Here is a 15,868-nt window from a genome sequence, read left to right as displayed (position 1 = left end):
CATTCATACAGAAAAGAGGGTTCCCCATCTCCCAGCCCCAGAAAAAGAAAGGTTCAGAAGTTACCAGTACTGCAAACATGACTCAGTACATGACATAAAGGGCTTATTGTGGTAATAGGAATGGTAATAAAGCATTGCCCACATATGCTTCTAAGTATAGAATCTCATGAATGGAAACACTAAAAGCAAGGGCAACTGGCAGCATTGTCACTCAAATGATGTTTATTTTTAGAGGATTACCAATGCTTCCAATCCGCTGTTAGTACTATCTCTTGCCAGCACACACAAGCTTCATTCTCAGTTTGCTTAATTTTTTAAGTGACAGCTCTTAGAACAACAAGACTCCTGCTACTTCTAGGGACCATAACAAAAGACAGCCTCAAAACAGGTGGAGTGTGATTGAGTAAGCAGCAGGTATTACAATAGCCGAAAATACAGAATCGATGCATGTACACCTACATCAAATGTAATTGAAGTCCTCAGTTTCACCCATTTCCAAGAGGTTTACTGTGCAAGAATTTTGCTGTATGTTATGCATGTTATAGCAACAATCACTGTTGACTTTCTCAAAGGAGAGCAATGAAAAAATAGTAAAACAATGTCTTTGAGTGAGACAAATCATATCAGTATTACATGAAGTTGGTTTAAGTTGTTTGGCTTCACATTGCTTTACAGTCCTGCCAAAATTAGGACCCCACCTCTTAGTGAAATTTTTTGAGTCTGATGACAATAATACATTACTGGCTGTAATGAAGCACAAATATTGTCATGTACATAAACTGACTGTACATAAATTGCTATATGAAGGCGCAACACAGTAGACAGTAAGATTTGCAGCAGTTCTAACTTTGTAATTTTTTTTAATGAACAGTCAGTGCAACATTCTCCCATTTATGATAAAATAAAACTCTCCCACCTTACCCTGCACAGTCACCAACTTGTCAGTTACCATTATGTCCTAACTATGCCAGGACAACAGGGGTTTGGGAGTTATAGGACCTCTAGGATATTTGGATAATTGACACAAATGCACTAACTGGATATTTTTGCTAAAGTGTTGCTGTATAACATCATTGAGCCAGACCTTTCCCAGCCATTCAATAATTTACCAAAAGCACTAGTTTTGTGATAGTTGAATGTTGCTGGATTTGACAGTCTAAGCAAGAGTAAACCCCCACATAATTTGAGAAGTTCAGTGTTCATTTAATGAGAGAATAGGACCAATCTATTACCTGGAACAATAAATGAAAATGTTTAAAAAGGCAAGGTCTGTGGCCGATCTGTAATCTCTGAATTTCTCTGAAAGTTTAAACACCAACACTGCCCACATGCCTTCATAGAAGTTAGGGAAACATCCCCATGTCTGACAGTGTTTGGATTCTTCAAAGCCATATTAAGACAAAGCATGAACAAATTACAGGGCACTGCATCTTTACAGACTGATCTGAAAATTTTACAACAGTTTTATCTGATTCTTTGCTACACTTTAAGTTCACTATGGAACCCAGTGTATTACTGATTTATATAAACATTTGATAAAAGAAAAACAAAATACTCAATTTTCACATCCAACACTGGCCTTAGCTTCAAGAGGTAAAAGGCCCAATCCCTACTCTCTCTGGGATCTAATCTGCTGCTTGTAAGGGTGGCAATAGGTATGATAAGGTACATTCTCTCATGAGCATGACTACAGATAAATGTGGCTAGTATGGACACGGATGTACAAACTGGTCACATTACTGGTGTCACTTTGGTTATGTCTGAAGTGTTGCTGTAATCTTTGCCTGCACTGAGAGACACTAATGAAAATCCAAAGCATTTCAAGATGTGTGTGATTCTCTCATACAATACTATCAGGAAATAGCATTGTGTTTTGACGTGTCTGAAGGCCTTTTATGTAGTCACAATGCTATCAGCAAAGCAAAACGCCCGAAAACCCCAGGCTTGTAAACAGGAATTTCATCTTATAGAATCTATTTCTTCCTTGACCTGTAATTACACTTTGGCTTTCCCATACCTCTCTCCTGAGCAAAGCCAGTGTAGTCTCATCAGGTAGCAATGCCTACTAATGCAGAAATGGGCCATTTCTAAATGTCTGTGTGCTTTGTAATTGATCTTCATGTTGCTAGTTCTGTTATTATTCTTGTTGATTTAGCAAATTGTAGTTACCTTTTTCTTCATTGCTGTAGTCATGAGATGTGAATTCCTGGCTGACCTGAATTTTCCTGTTTTTTTTCTACTATTATATGCTCTGTACTTTAAAGAAGTAATCCAAATCTTGTTGGTTTGCGGGTTTTTTGGTTTGGTTTGTTTGTTTGTTTGTTTGTTTGTTTGTTTGGGTTTTTTAAGTCTGGAAATCACATAGGATATTTGAGAAGCTTCCAATGTTTATAATGGGTGATGAACTTGTATGAAGCATCTGTGCATATACATAAAGTTTATGCAGAACTACACATATTAACTAAATAGGCATAAATATGCAACATCATATTTTCTGTAGTTGTACGGTGAGATGTCTGTACCTTACAAAAGAGAGCTTTTACAGTACTTTGTGTCAAAAATAAATGGAAAGTTGTGGAAATATCTGTCACAAATTAAATGTACAAATTAAAACTAGGGACTTGGGGCTTTTATGCAGTTTTGGATACAGGAACTATGATATTTAATGAAGTTTTCTGAATGTACAGTAAAACTTCTAATACTTACTTAAAGTAATTTACCAGTATAATTTTAAAGTTTCACTAGCACTATTAGAAGGGTAAAGCATTTATTTACACATGGCTTTACTATTCCCAGCATGGACATATGAAAGCAATGGCAGCAAGTGATTGCTGGGAAATACAATGCTACCTGCAAAGCAATCTAAATTCGGGGCAGTGGGTCAACTAATAATGAAATAGCATTGACACCTTAATGATAGGATACCTAGATGAAGGCTGGTAATTGCAAAATCAGCACATCTTTTTGGTTGGATTCACTTTGTGTTCTAAAAAAATGATACTTATTAAAGGGATGAGGAGCTAGACATTTCTCAATGTCCTTATACCAACAGTGATGGAATTCAATATATGCTGATACGTGCAAGTTCTAGTTCGCTTAATTTAGATTCTTGAAGTGATTGTGTGATTCATCTGTTTTAGGGAACTCACATTTTAGACACGAATCATCAAAGACAGTGTGGTGATGTGAGTTGTTAAAATTCATTGCTTATGAGTCCTCATTGGAGCATGAAGAGTAAATGGTTTCCATTACCCAAGAAAACTCTTCACAGTATTTACTTGTAGTTTGTTTTGTCTTGGTTTGTTCATGCCTCTCATTCCGTGTACTACCTAGTGATAAATTGGTTTAGTAATTTGTCATGCATTGTAGTTAAAGATCTACTTTTATAGTCACAGTTCTGCACCTGTAACTGGGGAGAGCAGTGGTCTGACTAGATGTAGTTTCATTAATAATATTGGGGTTTAATCAAATGTAATCCCAAAGTCCTGCATTTTGCTTTTAATGATTGAAAAAATATTACTAAAAAATTAAGTGACTCATTCTTCTGGTACTAAGCTATTAGAGGCTTTTATTCAGTTGAATGACTGACTAATGTAAATAATGCATTATTCACTTCTTACTGGTATTTTGTGAGCACTCTTCATAAAATATTAGCTTCATTATTAGCTATTAGCTTCATTATGGTTTTAACATTAGTATCAAATATCATCCAAGTTCTTAAATAAATAAATAGTACAGCTACAAAGAAACTTTCTAATACTCTGAAACAAAATTCTGGAAGAGGCTGTAAAATATCCAGTCTTGGAAGTTTTCTAAAGGAAACTAAGCAACCTGCTAACTCGAAGGTCAGATCCAGCTTTAAAGTTGGTCCTGCTACGAGGAGGCAGGGATGGTAGTGGAGCAGACCTTCAGAACTCCTTTCCGAACAGTTCTGCAAATCTCCTACTTCTTAAAAACACAGTTGGGTATTTTCTTTGGGGATTTATTTTTGGTTTGTTACACCAAAGTGTATTGAGGGGTGGAAACTAATTTCTTGATGGTTTCTGTTGAAACTACAATTCTAATAATAAAATATATTAGTAAAAATGAGAATACTATGATTTTTTGCAAGTTAGTGTGAAAGTGCTGATTTATTTTTTCTGAATCTGAGGTTCACAATGACAAGGCCAAATATCTTCAAGTGTCCTGCACTCATGTATACAGACCAAATAGAATGACTCTATCCTTTCCTCCACTTAGGTGTTTATGCAGGCATTTAGGTATTAATGTGGCTTTTTGTTATTTTCAAACTGCATACTGAATTAATTACTTCTATTAACAACTTGCATACTGAAACTAGATTGTTGTGCAAGTTACGACACTCTTCTTATTTACTAATGGAGCAGTGTGAAAGAGTACATACAAAATATGCATCTTGTTTTCAAAACCTGAGAAGTTTTTAGGTTGTATTAAGCTGCTTTTACTGGAGATACTGACTAGTCTTTATCCTGTACCTCAGCAGTAGCAGAAAAAAGACCCTCAAACGTAAGGGTGCAGTAAATGTTAAAGTGACTAGTAATGCACTTTAGTTGTTCATATAAGTAAAGCTCCAATCATATAGGAAACATCAAAAAAGCAAAATACACCCATGGGCTTAAAATTATTATAAAAGATATTAATCTTTGTTTTGTAAAATATGTATATATACATGGTAAGTTTTGGGATAAAATCTGCTCTTCTGTATTCAGTTTTCTTCCAGCTACATTCGGTTTGCACCACAAGATGTATACCAAGATACTTCTGAGTTGATACATGTATCTCAAGATATCTCTAAAGTTTTAGTGTTTAGTAATAGCAATTCTATAAAAATGTTAGCTATTGAAATAATAGCAGAGATTGGAGATTTTAGAGGCTTGCTGGAATTACACCTGTCTACTGCAGGAAGTTCACAAAAGCCCCCTCATAATTTGATGCTGGCATTCACTAAATGCGTTTTTCTCTGTGTGCACCAATGCTACATATGTGCTATACTGTAGGGTTGTTCTTCAAACTACTTATAGTAAGTAAACTAAAAATGACATGACATAAAATTATGAAGGAAAAAACCAAGAAGAAGCAACAAGCAAATGAAAAAAACCCCACAAACTTCTATAGATTGCACCATCAAAATTCAGCATCTAGATGAACTTTACTCATGCAAATATTCGTAGTAGCCTAATGAAAAGTACTTGCATTATTATCCATTGCTACATTAAATCAGAGGACTACAAAAGAAATAGAATTATACAGTGTATTTCTGTCCTCAGTTCTGAAATTAAGGGGTAAGGAATCAGAAAACAAAACAATGAAGGAATGAGAAGGGGAGGATTAACGAGCTACCACTGCTGAATACAGGGTATGTATAAAACATCATAGCAAATGCTGAGTTCCCAACAGGAGTTTCAACAAGTTGTAAATGTCATATTGGTGTTCTGTTAGTATGAATAAAATCTTGCTATCACTTAGATACTCACAATGCAGCTCTGCCACTAGGTGTCATGCTGTGTATTTGGTGTGTAAATTATCTACAGTATGCAAGCTTACTACCAAAATTCACCTGGGCTGTGTGCTTTTAGAGTGTTCCTCCACTATGCTTGAGAATTGTGTCAGGCTACATTTTTTTTTTTTTTTCTCAGAACAGATCCATCTCTTGGTATCAAGTGATAATTTTAAAAAATAATTATCATATAATAGCAGATACTGCAGGCAATATGAACTCTAGACTCATTCTAATCCTGACTTATCTGTTGTTTTTTAAAATTACATTTGCTATGACTAATGTTATAACTCTCATATGAAAAGATTAATAAAAAATTAGTTGTGTAGCAAAAAGGTATAGATCTTTGCCCTCTCAAAAATCTAGTTTTGTTTCTGAGCCTGATGAACTTTTTTAATGCACTCTTGCAAATCAGGTAGGAACATGATTGCTTCAAGTTCTGATGCTTTTGCATAGATTTAAAAATTTGTGGTTTATTTTACTTGAGCCAATCAGGAAAACAGATTTTTACAAAGTAAGTGAGATTGTGGATTAAACTCAGAAATCTTTTACTAATGAACAATAAACTTCTGATTACTTTGTGATAAAGATTTGAATGTTATCTTTTTAATGCCATAGATGGTCAGAAATTGATTTCTTTGATTTCTCCCCTTCTCTTCGTCTATTAATTTCTAATTTAGAGGAAGAAATACTTTAGACTTTAATCTCAATTTGCATAAGCTTTTTTTTTTTTGCCTCTTTTTTTTTTTACATTTTTCTGTCTAGTTCTGCCTTCTGTAAGGGATGTGCGAACCTGAAACATGGCAACAAGATAAATACTTTTATGGTGGCAAAACCAAAGACAGGTGGTTTTGGTTGGAAAGGCACTGAAACAGCAATTTATCCCAGGGTTTTATGTGGCTGAGCCCTGGCACTGTGTAAAGGAAAGGAGGGTTTGTGCCCACCTGGGGAAGGAGGAGGTTTCAGTGAGGCACCGTGGAACCTCCATGGCTGAACCTCCACAGCTGCGCTCCCTGGCCCTCGTCTCCCTCCAGGCAGCTCCCAGCAACTGCATCAGTGATCTGCTCTAATTCTAGACAGAAGAAAATATTAACAGAAATCTTCATGAGTTTTTACCTTTTTCTGAAAAGAGCTCTCTCGGAGGGGAGAGGTGAGAGGAGACGTTGGAGAGTTAGTGGTCCAAGCTAGAGTGAGATGAGTAACAGCAGATGGGGAAATTAAAATCAAGGCTCTTCTCTGGTGTGCTGCGGTGGCTGCCCCCTTCTCCCCGTATTTCTGCCGGCCTTTTTCCTTGCCTGAAGTCTCGCAGTCCGCAGCCCTCTCTCTCCAGGCGCGCAAGGAGCGGTGCAGACCGCGGCTCTCGGGAGCAGCTGAGAGTGGGCAGAGTACACTCGCCAGGCCGATCTCAACCCCACTCACGGACCGGCGCATCTCCCGCGCCGCTGCTCTCCGCGCTCCCCGGCTTGGGGCTTCCTCCTCTGCGGTGCCGCGGCCTCGCCGTATGGAAGCCCGGCCCTGGCCCTGGCCCCGGCCCCAGCCCCGGTCCCGGCCCGGCACGGGCAGGTGAGCGCGGGGTACCGGGGCCCGCCGGGCCCGCCGGGGCTGGGGGCGGGCGGAGGGCGCAGGGCCTCGCGCCGCCGCTGGGGGCTGCGCGCCCGCCAGGCCGGGGCCGGGGCCGGGCCGCGGACGGGGCCATTCGCGCGGCGGGCGCGGGGGAGCGCGGCGCCGGGAGCGCTCGGGGAGCGCCCCGGGGGCGGCGGGCGCGGCGGGGGCTGCGGCGAGGGGGCCGAGGGGAGCTGCGGGGGCGACGCCCGGCGCGGGGGCGGCGGGGCGGGGCGGCGGCGCCGGCGGGAGGGAGGGGGGCGCAGTGGTTGGGGCCGGCGGCGGCCGCGGCGGCGGGGTCAGTTCTCTTTAGTGTTTGCCGATGTTGGAGGCGTCTCCAAAGTGTCCCCGGGAAGCAGGTAACCGGGAGGGAGGGGAAGGGGGCGGCTTCAGCCGCGATGTCCTAGTCTCCGTCGTGGCTTTCCGCTCCTCCCGCCGCCGCGGCGGCTCCCGGGCGAGGGCCCGCCGGCCCCCCGGCGCCCCCCCGCCTCCCCGGGGCCGTGCGGGCGCTCCTGCGCCACGGCGCCGCCGGCCCGCTCCGCTCCGCTCCGGCGGGGGCGGCGGCGCCGACCCCGCCATCCGCCCCGGGGCCCCCGTCCGCCGCCAGCCGCCCGCCCGACGAGGGGCGCAGGAGGCGGGAGGGGGCACAGGTGGGCAGCGCTGCCACCCCCCGGGAGCCGGGGAAGCCCCCTCTGGATCCCCCCGCAGCTCCCCGCAGCTCCCCACACACGGATCCGGCTGCCGGCGGCGTTCTCTGCGCCAAGGCCGGGCCGCGGCCGGGCCGTGCGGCGGGGCCGAGCTCGGCGGGGACCACGCCGGGCCTGCCCTGCCCCAGTCCCCGGGAAGGAGTTCTGTGCGACCGAACTTGCTCCTCGTCCTGTGTCCCGCCCGGGCCTGTCGCAGTGCGCGGCCTCGGGGGCGCACGGTGGCCGCTCCGCCGCCGGCGGGGCGAGGGGCGCCCGGCGCTGCTCGGCCGGTCAGCGGCGCGGACCTCGCAGCTCAGCCGCCGTGTGTTTGTACGTGTGTGTCAGTCAGCCCTCTCTGTGCACGTCCTGCGCTGCCCCCAAACTTCGGACAGGGCCCCAAACTTTGCCATCGGTGCTGGGCTCTCCCACTCCCAAAATGGATGTCGGCATCTCTTCCAGCGATGGGCACAGCCGTTTACCGGCCCTCGCCCAGCACGAGGGTTTGGGGGCCGTCGTTGAGGTGGGACCCAGAGACACACTGCTGTGAAGTTGCCTAATCCAGGCTTCTCATGGGCTGGGTGGAATGTGCCCAGTGTTCAGGTGTCTGGTGGGAAAAAAGTTCATCTTGATTACAGCCAGGCCTGGAAGTCACAGCCATGCCCTCCTGGAGAAGTGTGGGCTGCTTGGGCTTATCTGTGAGGGTGAATCCTGCAGCAAAGCTGTTTGCCTTGTAGTGCTCAGGGTCCCACCTGACAAGTCAGTGATACCCAAGCAAAAAATCTCCCTGCAGTGTATCTGGCTGGTGTTGCCTTACGGCCAGCAAGCTGTTTCTGTGAATACCAAGACGTAAGCTTCTCAAGCCATGTTTGGAATGCTCCATGTGCAACTACCATGGTACTAAAAAAAAGTTTATGCTGTACAAAAGAGTAGATAAAGTGGTGCTGTTGTAGCCCCTCTCCTTGCATTCAGTACTGGCTTGGACAGTACTGAGGGATGTGTATGAGTAACTGCAGTGTAGCAAGGCACAAGGAAGGCTGTTTGCTCTGCCATAGCTCAGGGTGGTTGAGCTGTGCTTCTGTCAGGGAGCGTACATTGGTGTGTCTCACTTGTGCTTGCCAGCGGCATTGAGCTGCTCAGGAGTAAGGTCTTCCTGGGTTGTGTGGTAATTCCAGGTTTGCAGTCTACACCAGTGAATTAATACGAATGCATTTAAGCCATTTGCTAACTACAAGGAGGTTCTATATGGGCTTTGTTGTGACATTGCTGCTTATATAAACAGTGCCCGACTGTCAGATTTCTGAATGAAATCTCTTTTTTTTCTAGAAAGTCAGCAGCAGTGTAAGATTTCCAGTACTGATTTCCAGCTGCTGAGCCTTAGCTTTGACCTAAAAAAACTCAGAGAGAGAGATTTCTGCTCCTGCCAGTCTTTGCGAAGATTCCTATTGCTGCCAGCTAGGAACAGGATTGAGGCTGCCTGCTTGTTTGTAGTTTTTGAGGGGAAAGGACAACTTTCCTTTTCTTTGCAGACAACTTTTCAGCCATGTTACTCAGCTTGGGTTCTGCTCAGGCTGCTCAGCTTGGAGGCCAAAGTCTTTATGTATCTTTTTGCCAGCTCAACCTACCTTGTTCCCCAAGAATTACATCAAAATAATAATAAATTTGACTAATCTTAAATTCTGATTTAAGAAAATAGATTGTAAAGAAACTTTCCAATTTTACTTGCAGAAAAACCTGATCAGAGGTGTTTTAATGCCTGGACCAAGTTTAAATAAACATTTAACACCATCAGCCTCTTCTTTGGGGGCAAAGGCTTGAATTTCCTCCACAGCTTTGTAAATGTCACTCCAACTCTGGTTTACACTGGTGTGAATGTGGGAAGTGAATCGAATACTATGTATTTTATTTGTAAAGTGTCATGACAAATGACCTTGGGAAGGTTAGGCAACAAGCCATAGTGAAGCAGATCCTCCTATTCCAAGACTGGGTCTCTAGCCATTAGGAAAGGTGCACCTGTCATGCTCTATCTAGACAGTTTGTTTTGACCTGCCCAAAATACGTGGCTATTGATTTGTTAGTCTTTGAAAACACTGAAAAACTCCCATCAGTTATGTCCAGTCCTTTACCCCAAAATATGTCTTCTGATGGTATTATTCCATTGGAGAGCTGGTCTTATAAAAGAAGTGTGTGGGTTTAAGTGCCTTTTTTTGGCATATATTTGATAGATATGGGCACAGATTTTTTCTGATAGGGTGCAAACTATCTATTTCCTCATGCATGTATCACTAATGTGCTGGGGAAGGACCTAACACTGCATTTTTCAGGATAACTGAAACAACATAAGCTCTGGTGGCTCATTAACAGAAGTTCGCTTTTCTTTCCACTGCTTACATTTATTTCCTATCATCAGCAACAAAATCTATAGGAAAAGAGGCCTGTCTTTTGCCAGAACTTATTGTTTTGTATTTCTAATCTTTGGATCACAAATAGCCTGTATTTTTCACAATAGTTCTTGAATTCTCTCTCCTCTGAAAAGAAGAAGAGAAAGAAAGACAGGAGGTTCCATTTGGTTGAGGGGCATAAAGAGCACAAGGCAGGGGTCCTGTGGAGGCAGATCAGGGAACTGGGCTGGCAGTTTTGCTCAGGAGGGAAAGGATAGTAAATGAGGGAAAATGGAATTGGTGGGAGTGCATGACAAACTCTGTGAAGAGAGGAAATGGAATCTGTGTGTAGTGTAGTTAACACACATATATAATTAATATATATACATATATAAAGTCAAGGGCTCTGCATTTAAGGGGTCTGCTCATTGTCAGCACTGAGTCACAATTGCCATTATCCAAAGTATGTTTGCATTAAAGGATCAAGAGTTCAGCAAGAATTTGAGAGATGTCTACTCAGGCATTGTTCTGGAAAAATATTTAGAATAAAAAAAATTGCTTGTCACAACTCCTAATGTAAAAGTGAATTTTGAAAAGCCATTTGTGGTAGTGTAACACTAAAGTCACATCTATGTCTGTAACTGCTAAAGATTGTTCATACTTCATCTCAAGAGCAAGTGTTTTGTGGTTTTGGTTTTGTTTTGTGGGTCTTTTTTGTTAAACTGGTAGTTTTTGGAGTGTTTTCCATTAATGAAATATGTCATACTGTGCATACTCCATCTTTGCATTTACTTTTGTCAACTATACGTTTATACAGTACATCACTAGAATGTTACAAATTTATTTCTATTTAACCAAATAAAATCAAATTATGACATTTAAATTTTTCCTAGTAAATAGCACTTTTTTCATTTTAATTACTAATATTGTCACTCCACTATGCTTCTGTATCCCCATAATCTTTAGTCACCTTTAAAATGATGGGAGGGGACACTTTTTAGACTGGTTAGAACACAAGCTTTGAGCTCAGATCTCTGTTGGTGTCCCAAACCTGGTTATAACCAGCAGCCAGTTATTATATCAAGTGTGGGTTAACCTCCTATCCTTAGATTCTGGGAGAAGTTAGCTTACTAAGATTTTTACCATAGTAGCACATACTCACATGAAGGGTATGTTTACAGTCTCATCTTCTGAAAACTTCCAAAGGATCACAAAGGTTCCACTTCCAGTTTCACTGCTTGCCAGCTTTGAGGAGGCTGTTTTGCCTCCAGGCTAAAGGAAATGTTTTTGAGTGCAGGAGACCAGATTTTCTTGAAAAGTTTCTTGCAATGAAAATAGTCACCTGTTGGATGAAGAAAAGACAGGAGTAAGCTACTTTTTATTGCTACTGCTTATTTTTTGCACCTGTTAGGTATTTGTGGTTCCCAATTTGTCCTACAATGACCCCAGTTTAAAAAAGCAGTGTTAAACGAATATAAGGAAATATCAATATACTAAATGTGCATGTTGATATCAGGAACTGGAATTGTCTGGATAAGTAACTGTCTGCAAGTGGTAGAGAACTTCTTCCATGTCACCCAGACAACACATCCATGAAACGGATACATTTTGAAGGATGAAATCAAGATAATGTTGTTCCCAAGGTGGAAATGTAGGCCTGGTAGAGGGGCAACGTTTGGTCACTTAGAACCATACCCAGTTGTTCTGATACAAACAAAATAATAATGAATTAACACTCTGTAGTAGCTTTGGCTTTGTTAGACAAGAAGCAATCTAAAACTTCATATTAACTCTTAGTTCGTATGTTTGTTTTACTTTTTTCCCCTTCTGCTGGTCCTTCTTCAGTCCTGGATGTGATGTTGCTTTTTTCTTTCCAGACTGTGGAAAATATTTTCTCTGCTTTTTGTTTCAGGCTTGTGTATAATAGTGTTTAAACCTGCCTGCTTTGAGTAGTGTTTCATCTGTGAAGGCAATGTCCATTCAAGAGGGCATTTTGCTCAAGAGTATATACCCAAGAGACATTCCTTTTGTACCTGTTTAGGGCCTGGGAATTGTAATGAATTACTCTAGAGGGATTTTCTTAAAAACCCTTCTGACCCTCTGAGAATTCAGTGCAAGACACTTACTAGTCTTGTATTAAATGTGTGTCCAGCTTGTGCATGGCAGCTAGAGCTGTCTCATCTTTGTGAAAAGGAATGAGAAGCTTGTCCTGAATTAGGAGTTAATGCTCCCTGTTTTCTCAGAGGCATCTCAATATTCTCTCTTAGCTGAATCCACTGGGTTAGGTATGGGGTTTGACCTCTTCAGAAGGAAGAGTGGCCCACATCCTCTTTTCTTTACCCCTTTTCAACTGGCCAGTTTTTATTACTTAGAGCCTTCAGCAAGTGAAAACTGGCTGAAGATGCCAGGACTGGATCAATTTTCCACGGACTTGGTGGAGTTGCCATTCATGAGGATGTTCTGGATCTGGACTTCCAGGCAACCCTAAGTATTTGCCATGTCCCATGAGAAGAATTTAATATTAAATTAAATTAAATTAATTAATATTTAATTAAATTCTTCAGCTGTTACATTACAAGGTTCTTCTGAAACTGGCCATTCCACAAATTACTGTCAGTGGCAGTTCACCAGAGGAGGTGGCTTTGGAGGCCTTTTCTCTTCCCAGGGTACCATTAAGTTACCTGGAAAACTTTTATCTCCTTCTCTGGTTCTCCTCAGATCTCACAGCAGTTGGAGCCTCTCAATACTTTGTAATATTCACTGGTTACAGTAGACATGAGAGCAAACAGCTACTGTAGCTGATGAAACCTGAGTTATTATACGTATTTAAAGTATTTTAAAAGAAATGTAAACATCAACTTTGCCATCCTGGATTTGAAATTGTTTCTTTTCTTGGACACAGTAGTAACTGGAATATTTTCAAGGTTTTTAAGCCAACTCTGTGCTCGCTAGGAATTTTGACATTAGCACCAAAAAGAAGTGGTTTTATTTGCTGTCATTGCAAATACTGGCACTGTTTACCTCTGCTCAGGTATCTCATAGCTGACAGGAGCATGGGAGACATAGGTACTGTCAGACAAATATACCTGATATACCCCCAGGATAGGACAGACAGAGCGCTGCAGGTGAGCAGGGTTAGCTGAGGCAGTTCTATTTCCAGGGTCTGCTCTGCTTTTTGAATGTGATGCCTTTGCTGTTGTGCTGGACTGCAGATCTGCTCCTCACCTCTGGGTCAGCACCTTTACCTGTGCTTCTGCTGTGTGTCATTGCAACCTAGACAGACTTTGGTTGACCCTTGTGCTAGGAGCACAACCCTTCCTTAACTAGGAACATCCATTTTTGCAGGGGCTTAGGCTGCATTAGGCGTATATTTGTAGCCTAATAGCACATGTTCTTTTGGACATCCTAGAAAATGAGGTCCTGTTTCCCTTTTGAAGTACTCTTTTTAAATTTGATTTTGATTTGGAGGGGAAAGAGTAGGAGTCTTTGCAGTGAACAGAAGTGTTAGCTCACTGCAAGTTCAAAAGCAAGTTTGTTCTTTTCAAGTCTGTTCAAGCTAGTTTAGGGTGGTTCCAGAGTCACAAAAGCTAACTTTACCCTGCTGAGTCTAATGGCAATGGAGTCCTGAAAGTACAGTAAGTGGTAAGAAAGACATTCCTTTGAAGGGCAGCTCAGAGCATGATCCACCCATCCATCCTCTAGGTGGTTGTGAGTGTATGATGTTACAGCATTCCCATTCCTAATAAATGCAATCTTCTTTTTTTGCTTTCGTTCAATTCCAGGTACTCTTTCCTAGTATTTTGAATCATTTCATTATACCAGTGCATCAGCTTGCACTTTAAGCCAGCATTATCCTTTGTTTTATTTCTGACTTTATCTGGGTAAAAATACTTGAGACAATTCCAAATTTTAATTCAGTTTGTTTACATTTTTCCCTGTAGCAGTTACGTTTATAACTTCCTTTGGTCTGGGGAAACGAGTTACTCTGAATCATCAGCTCTATAGATGAAGGTCTCTTATTTGCTGTTTTATGGTATATCCTACTTAGTGTTCCTAAACACTAGTACATAAGCTGGAGGAAAAAGCCTGGTTTTGTTGTGCTGGTTCTGTGCCCTCATAGTGTGCTCAATTTGAAAAAATATCTTTTTACCAGCATTCTTCCTTTCTGTTGTTTGTTGTTACTTTAGTATCATCCTTGCTGATTCAACTCCAGAAATAATATTTTGCTATCCTGCCAGTTGTGTATAGCCTCTGTGCTGCAGCTGAATTTGTGGCAGGTTTTTTGTGTTCAGCTAATGTTTAGCATTGATTGTGACCTTGCCCCAAACACAGCATCCATAAACTTAATTTTCTCCAGTAGAAAACTTAGATTTTGTGCTTATCTTCAGTCAGAGACTTGGTAGGCCCAATACAATACTCAGGAATTATTTTACCTTAATTCATTGACTGAGGAGAGCTGCACTTGAAATAGGAAGGAAGCTCTGTCAAATCCATGCAGGACTCCTGATCTCACAGGTACTCTGTGCCTGGGAGCAGTGTCCCAGTCCTGTCCCCAGTGAGCAGGGAGCCAGTCTCTGTATGAACTATATGTCCATATTATCTTATAGCCAAGCAATTAAAAGCTGTCTGTGGAAGAGTTGAGAGAAGGAGGAACTCCAGGAATGCTTCAGGAACAGAAGGCGGCAATTTGACCCCAGCTGTTTCTGGGAGCTGCAACTTCTTGGAAGCTGCATGAGACTTCAGTGTGGGCATTCATCACATTAGCTGTCAAATACAGTGGTTTTGTTTAAATATACTCATAGACAACAAAAAAGGCACACAAAGCACAATTTTATCTGCTTCTAACAATAGAGTGCAACACCTGTTGCTTAGTCCACTGAAACCACCTTCTCTGAGGAACTTGTAGCTGTTAATTATAGCCAGCTGACTACAGTCTGAGGGGGGCTGGTGGCAGGAGCTGTAACTTCATTTCAAAGAAAAAGGCATGGTTCTGCTACTTCACCAAATTTGCTACTTCAAATTATATGAGAAGCAGTTTGTCACAGGCAGTGAAGGAAAACTGAGATGTTTTTCTGAATTCCATTAATAAAATGCAATTTCTACTTAGGGATTGAAGTCAAGAAGTAATTTTTTCCTGCTTCGGAACAAAGTAACAGTTGGAGGGATGTTTTACTTAAAGTAAGAATATGTTGTAATTTAAAATCAGTCAAAGTTTACTGGAGATTTTAGGAATGTAACTACTACTTGTTAGCACAAATTGGGAAAAGAGTGCAGCTTTTGAAAATATATAGGAGAGAAATTTCAAAATACTAATTAACTTAGAAACTAGATTCGTGGAAGCACCTCAGATTAGACTCCAACATCACAAATAAGGAACCAGTTACAGCTTTGATGCAAACAAGTGTGTAGCCTCAGAGTGTCAAGTTTGAGTCATGTTTTTTCATGTAGTTAATCCTCTTCTCCACTTTTAAGCTGATGATTGGTTGTTAAACTAGTGGCTTAGGCTTCTATTCAGCTATTTTTATTCAGGAAAGCTGACTAATTCATTTTTGTTTAACATAAGGTGAATGTGAGTTACCTGTATCTGGAGTAAGATGGTATGATAACCACTTAATCTTTTAAAAACTGTTACAGATATGACTGTTTATCACAGAGTGTCTGGAGGAGATACAAGTTTCCAGTTCTGA

General features: G+C 41.8%; 1 protein-coding gene across 2 annotated transcripts in view; it reads left to right on the top strand.

The window, feature by feature from the left end:
* Positions 1-7,361: 7,361 nt before the first annotated feature.
* STAU2 (staufen double-stranded RNA binding protein 2) overlaps positions 7,362-15,868 on the top strand; it is a 170,606-nt gene continuing 162,099 nt past the window's right edge. For both annotated transcript variants that reach the window (XM_030944056.1, XM_030944055.1), the window contains exon 1: positions 7,362-7,476. The gene's annotated coding sequence lies outside the window, so the exon portion shown is untranslated. The remainder of the gene's footprint in view (positions 7,477-15,868) is intronic.

Source organism: Camarhynchus parvulus, chromosome 2 (genome assembly GCF_901933205.1).
Source record: "Camarhynchus parvulus chromosome 2, STF_HiC, whole genome shotgun sequence".
NCBI classification, from domain to species: Eukaryota; Metazoa; Chordata; class Aves; order Passeriformes; family Thraupidae; genus Camarhynchus; species Camarhynchus parvulus.
Note: the sequence above shows the minus strand (reverse complement) of the source record. Positions and strands in the feature narration are given on the sequence as shown.